Raw genomic sequence first — 7,122 nt, 5'->3', positions numbered from 1 at the left:
ACTTCCTGAATAACAGTATGCATTTTCTCTATCATTCCTCGGATTGTTTATTATATGTGTACACGCACCTTCACTCCCACAGAATGTGAGCTCCATGAAAGCAGGGTCTATTTCAATTTTTGTCTTTTGATTACTCCCTAAACAGTGTAGGTACTTACTGTTTATAATTCAACAAAAATTTAATCATAATTATTCTTTTGTTGTACACTAGTATTAATACTGTATTTTAAAAAAAAAAACTTTATTAGAAACAAATCACTTTATAGAATTTTTCTGGGAAAAAGTTGGCCAGACTTCATGGTCTTCTGCAGGGAGATTCAATTTGGTATTTCTTAAATTAGCAATAAGAGCCTTTGTTTTTATACTAAGAATGAACACCAGCATATATATTTACTAGATTGTAGAGATTTTGAAACTGAATATTCAAAGAAAAACATGTTGGGGTTCCCCCCCCCAAAAAAAAAAACTGCCTACATGTAATGCTGTTCAAAAAAACAAAAGGCAAGGATGGAAATTTGTTTTTAAATTTCAAAAGGGCAGCCCTTCTAGTCTGGTGGTCACAGATGGTAAAAAGAGCTCTTGTGAAATAATTTTTAAAAAATTTGTTAAAGGGGAAATTGATGACCAATTTTTAGTTAACCACACGTGGATCAACAGTATGGTTAATCTTTGGCAAAATATTCCATACTGGCTTCCCCTATCAACTAACTCTCCAGAGCAACTTCCTTTTCCATCAGTCACCATGTGCTCAGAAAATGTTATTTACCTTTAATATTAGCCTCAACACAATCAAAAAAGATTGCAAAATTTTCCTTTTCAATACATAATCTTAGTGATCTCTTCAGCTGTCTTGGAGTCAGTTATCTATGATAACTCCTAGATGTCTATATACAAACCCTCATTTATCTTGTGAACTCTAGTCCTTCATCTCTGAATTGCCTGCTGGCCATCTCCACTTGGCTATCCCATAGTTATTCAAAATCAACATGTCTAAAACATTTCATATTCCTGTCTCCCTCCTGATAATAATTTCTCTATTGTTGTCAAAGGGCACCATCATCTTCAGACTCCATTACAACTTCAGATTCAGTGTCTTCATTTGCTCCCATATTCACTATTGCTGTGTCCTTTTGTCTGCCTAGACAACATAGCTTTCATCTTTTCTTTAGATTAGCTCCAATTCAGTTCCTCATCACTTCTCAGACTACTGCAATAATTTAATTACTCTCTTTGCCTCTAGTTGTCTTTCCCCTCTGATCCATTTCCCACATAGCTATCAAAATGATATGCTTAAAGGTTAAATGTGACCATTTCATTCTCTTATTCTAGATACTTGACTGGCTCTCTGTTGCTTATAGGATCAAAACACAAATACCTCCATTTAGCATCTAAAACCCTTTGCAACTTAGCTTTTCGGACCAAGTTTTACATTATTTTTTATGCACCATATATTCCAACTGACCTGGTGCTTAATAATCTCTCATCTCCAATGCTTTTCCTACCCATCTCTGCCTTAAAACTCGTTTACTCCCTACATGAGATCCTTCTTGAGTTCCCTTCCAGATACCATTTACTTTTTTTTTAATTATATTTTTTCCTCAGAATGCAAGTTTCTTGAAGGCAAGGATGCTTATATTTTTGTCTTTGGGTCCTTAGTATCTAACCCAGTGACTGGTGTATAATAGGTACATAATGATTATTGAATTCAAAGGACTCATCAGAACCCAAGCTGAAAGCAGTTATTTCAGAAACCACTACCTTTCTTAACATAACTATTCCTCTCTTCCCTCCCACATCTTCCTACATAATGAAGTTTTAACTGCCTAAAATTCTACCTCTCCCACCCCCACAAAAGCCTTGTTTCCTACAGGGAAGTGTCCATCACCAGAACCTCTTTATTAATAGGAATGATTTGGTAGAGGGCTGAATTTGTTTTTAAGACTTCAGTAGGAGGAGATATCCACACATGAAATGCATTTTCCCATAGAAGCAGCATTTATAAAATTCAATTAGTTTTTGTCACTATTAGTGTCATCATACAATGAAATTTTTTGGATTAACAGACTTTTCGGAGCCAATATGAAGCCTCGGTTTTTATGGTATTTTTATTTGGGAAATTGCATCCTGAAATGTAAAACAAATTATAACAGAAATTTTGGAAAGGACCATAATTTGTAAGCTTAAAATACGACATTTCAGAGGTCATCTAATCCAAATTATATCCAGTTGAGAATCAGTTGTAGACTAGATAAGGTCTCTTCCAACTCTGCAATTCTCTGCAATTTCATTTGTCATAAAACCTGCTCTTTGGTACCTGAATGTAATTCCTATTTTATTAGCAATTTTGACATAAAACATAAGAGAACTATGACATATTTCTTTGCCCCAAACCTAACAATTATGGAAAGCAGTATAATGGAATAAAAAATAGTACTGCCTTTGAAATCAAAGGATCTGGATTTGAATTCCAAGGTTGCTATTTTCCAAGTGATTTAGGAGATAGCATTTCAATTCTCTAATTTCTTTAAGGGCCTTTAATTTCCCCACATATATAAAGAGTGGATTGGGCTCAATTCAGATCTTTTGTAGCTTTAAATCTGCAATTTTGCCATCATGTCTGTGAGTTTCATTTTGAGTTTCAGTTGCTGCCTTTACAAAATCTTAACTTCTCAGGGGACTCATTTCATGTAGGAAAAAGTTTAAGTAAGGCTCTATGCTGTTTGCCTATTTTGAATTAAAGTCATAGACAAGTCAGAAGTCCAGATTTGGAATTCAGGGTGTACCATAGACAGAGTTTGATGGGAATTGTGTGAACAAATCCAGCAGCAGATCCATTAATGGGAAGAAGAAGTAGTTAAATGATAAACTTGAAAGAGCATGATGAAAGAAGTACAAAATAAACCTAGAGAGAGCTAAGTAAATTTACACTTCACTGACTTTTAAGAAAAAGCTGAGATGGAGGCTGAAAATAATTTCAAGGTGAACATAAGCATAGAAAAGGGATTAACAAAGCCAAAAAAGATTCTTGATGGGTGCTAATAGAAATTCCTTGATAAGCAGGCTCATAATGAGAAAACATTCAAAAAAAACTATTTCAAGATTTATTGGTAACTAATGAAACACTTTAATGAAAGTTCATTCACTGGGTTCTAGCCTAGAAATTATTATTATTATTTTAAAAAATGAATGGTGGTTATGGGAGTATAGTGGTGAATTGGGTGCCTTTAGCATTTAAAAAGGAAAATGGCTAAGTGAACTTGACTCTACAGTACAAAGGAGACAAGTTACAAGCAATTGATTTGAGGTAAGCTTAAGCATAAAGCATGAAAATCTAAATGGTCATGTACCAAAGGATCCTTGTGCAACATGGAATGGCAAGAGGCAAACAGATACCAGTTAAGATTTTTGGCCCATCCATTTCTGAATAAGAAACTTTCAGGAAAATGTTCATAGGTTCTTGCTTAAAGAGTAGGGAGGGGAAATTCACCACTTTCCAGGCAACTTACTCCACTTTTGAAAACCCATTACTCTTAAGTCTGGCCCATGGCACTGGGTAGACCAAGACTTTTCAGATTTCCATATGACAGCCCTACAAATAAATATTTGTTGGTCTTCTCTGCTCAGCTAAATATGCCTAGTTCATTCAAAATATTCTCATAGAATAGACTGAAAGAGGAAACTCAAATCTATCTACTTCTTAAGAATTGTAGCATCTTTACCCAGTCACAGTAGTTGTCAAGATTTGGTGGAAATAACATGGATAGATGGAGAGACAGAGTAAGTATTTACATAGCATTCACTTTATTCCAGGCACTGTGATGATAAGCACTTTTACAAATATTATTTCATTTGATTCTCACAAACAATCCTGTAAGGTAGGCACTATTATTATCCTCATATTTATAGTTGAAGAAATTTAGGCCAATCAGAGGTTAAGTGACCTGCATAAGTTTGCATAGATAGTAAATGTTTGAGGTGGAATTTGAACTCGAATCTTACTGACTCCAGACCCAATTCGATATGCATTGTGCCAGCAATTACTTATTACTTTTGTTAAATCCTTAAGAGTTGAAATCATTTCTCTAAACCTTTTTTTAATCTCTCATAATTCTGGACTTCTAGTATAGTCCATAAATACTTGATAAAGTATGGAGCTTTGTATGGTTCATTTTCTCTGGTAACTGAATTGACCATAACTGCCTTCCTTCAAACCAATTTCCTTTTAAGGAAGTGCTACTAGATCAGAGAACAGCTGAGAAGTTTGGCTGGATCTTTTAAAGTCTTTGAAGAGCTCTAGAATCAAAGCAAAACAAAACTCCTGTGCCATGGGACAGAAGAGATAGAACTTTAGTTATGTGAAAAAATCCTAGTGTTGAATTCTCCCTGTCCCCTAGAATAGCTAGAGAATAGGTTAGAGATTAATGTCCCCCGTAGCTAAATTTTATAGCTGCTCTGAGACCATAACCTTGAAATTCAGGATAATGGAAGCTTATAAAATCTCTACCTGTGTGAGAACATTGAAGTTCATGTGGGAGTTCTGTTCTTAAGGGAGAACAGTCAAACATTTATTTTGATGTTAAAATGAACCAGTTGACATCATTGAAGAAGGCTTATTTCTGGTACAAAGAAAATTAGATTTATGCTGAGACAAAGTGTAACATGCTAGTTTGCATAAAGTTCTAACAAATTAGAACTTTAAAGGATATAGAAATTTAATAAAAGATATTTATTTCAACCTAACATGAAAAAGAAAAATGTCACATTATGTTTCTTTTAAAAAGTTACTTTATGTCCTTATAAATTACAAGGTATTTTACCAAACCAAGTATCACTTCATCATAAACCCTATGAATTACTTTTATTTTTCAAAGAAATTGATATCTTTAGTTTTTATATGACCTTCATTTCCCAACATACCCTTCTCTCCTCCTATTCTTTAAAGACCCATCCTTTATAGAAAGCAAAAAAATAAGAGGGGAGGAAAATAATTCAGCAAAACTAAATGGCACATCATATATCCAAGTCTGATATAACACTTATGTTCTACACCCATGCTCTCCCACCTCCACCAAAAAAAGAGGGAGATTCATTATCATGTCTTTTGTTATTGCCATGCTTAGTCCTTGTAATTCTTTGTCCTTGTAATTGCACAATATTTGTTTTCTTTTCTGTTAGCGTTACATTCTTTACATTGTTGTACTCATTGTGCATCTTGTTTTCCTGGTTCACCACTTTGTAACCATTCACATGGGGTAATATTCCATCACATACACGTTAGTACATATATGCTTGGAGCATATACTTTTCTTTTTTCTTTTGTTTTTGTTTTTGTTGGGGCAATTGGGGTTAAGTGACTTGCCCAGGGTCACACAACTAGGAAGTGTTAAGTGTCTGAGACCAGATTTGAACTCCAAATCTCCTGATGTCAGGGATGGTGCTCTATCCACTGCACTACCTAGCTACCCCAAACATATGCTTTTCAAATGATCACATTGAAACTGTTGGACCGAGAATCCCTGCATTTGATTGATGACTTCTAAAGTCCCATTCATCATTGGATATATTATAGTGGGAGTAAGAAAAACAAAAGATGAGTTCTAGTTTGAGCTCTGTCACTTACTGTATAATTTTGGGCAAGTGATTTAACCCTCTGGGTTTCATATTTTTCATTATTAAACTAAAGAGTGTGAATTATTTGATTTCTGCACTCCCTTCCAAGCCATTGCTCTTCCCAGCTATCAGAAATTCTGTGAAGAAGATCTCTGTCAGTTCTTATTTTGAGATAATATGTTTTTGGATTTGTCTCTTCCTTTATATTCCCAGATAGTGAGCATTTTGAGACAAGGATTATCTTTTGCATTTTTTTGCATTTAGCACAGAGTCTGGCAAGTCATAAATACTAAAAACTGTTTATTAACTTGACTATCATTACTCTAGCCTAGATTCTTATTATTTTATGTTTTATTGACACTCTTACATCAAATTCGCCCAATAATATTCTTCTTCCTTAGGAAAGGTAAAATTTCTGACCTCCAATTTGTGTCACTAGATACACAGCTTGCAAGGCTGTACCATCTTCCAGAAATTTCACCATATTTGTGGTTCAATTAGCAAAGGCTCTGACATTAACTTAAAAGCACTGTTAAATTTATACCACCCCCTTAAGTTTGAAAAACAAGAGGCTATTGATAAAATTCTGATCTTAGATAAGTCCTTTACATACAAGATGTCCCGGCTTCTAGTCTCCAATAAGTCTGCACATTAAGTAATGAACCTCTTGGCAAAGTCAACATTTTAGCCATGTACACAACTCAAGACATTTGCAAAAGAAGCAGCCATACTTTCATGGAAGGACAATTGTTAAATGGAGAATAAAAAGACTGCATTGAGTCCTGGCTCCCCTCCATATTAATTTTCTCTGAATTTGGTTTTCTTATCTATAAAATGGAGCCTGAAATTCCTGTCCTTGCTAATTCACAGAGCTGTGAAGAACCATAACAGAATATAATTGGGAAATATTTAAGGAAGTCTGTAAATATTCCATCTTTTTTGTCACAGGCATAGAGGTGTCAGGGATTGTTCAAGAGAGGTATCTAGGAAATATGTTAAAATATAGTCATAATAGAAGACTTGCTTTTTTCATCACTGGGTAAACTTTTATGAAAGTCTTCTAAGACCCCCAACTATTACAAATGAACTGGGGCTTGTTGTAAGAGCCAAATGAATTAAAAATATATGAAGTACTTTACAAAACTTCAATCATTATATATAAAGGTCATTACCACCACCCACCATCATCATTATTTTACATATTATTGCAAACAGCTAGACAATGAATTGGTCCCAGTATTGAACATGAGGAAGAGAGTGGGCTAGATGGTATTTGGAAATATGCTCCTTTTAATTGTCCAAAACTTCTCTCTGATATATTGATTCATCTTTTTCATCAATGTTTTCCTAGCAATGTTGTGTAAGCATGAGTTGTAGAACAGCATAGTTTCTGAAGAAGTAAAATTATGGGTCAACCAGAGATCTCAAACAGTGAGATGATTAGCATGATTTGTCTGTAACAAAACCAACAGAGAATCGCCCTGAAGAAGAAGGGTGAAGAATGTGATGGTG

Source organism: Sarcophilus harrisii, chromosome 2 (assembly GCF_902635505.1).
Source record: "Sarcophilus harrisii chromosome 2, mSarHar1.11, whole genome shotgun sequence".
In the NCBI taxonomy this organism is placed as follows: Eukaryota; Metazoa; Chordata; class Mammalia; order Dasyuromorphia; family Dasyuridae; genus Sarcophilus; species Sarcophilus harrisii.
This window is presented reverse-complemented; position numbering follows the sequence as displayed.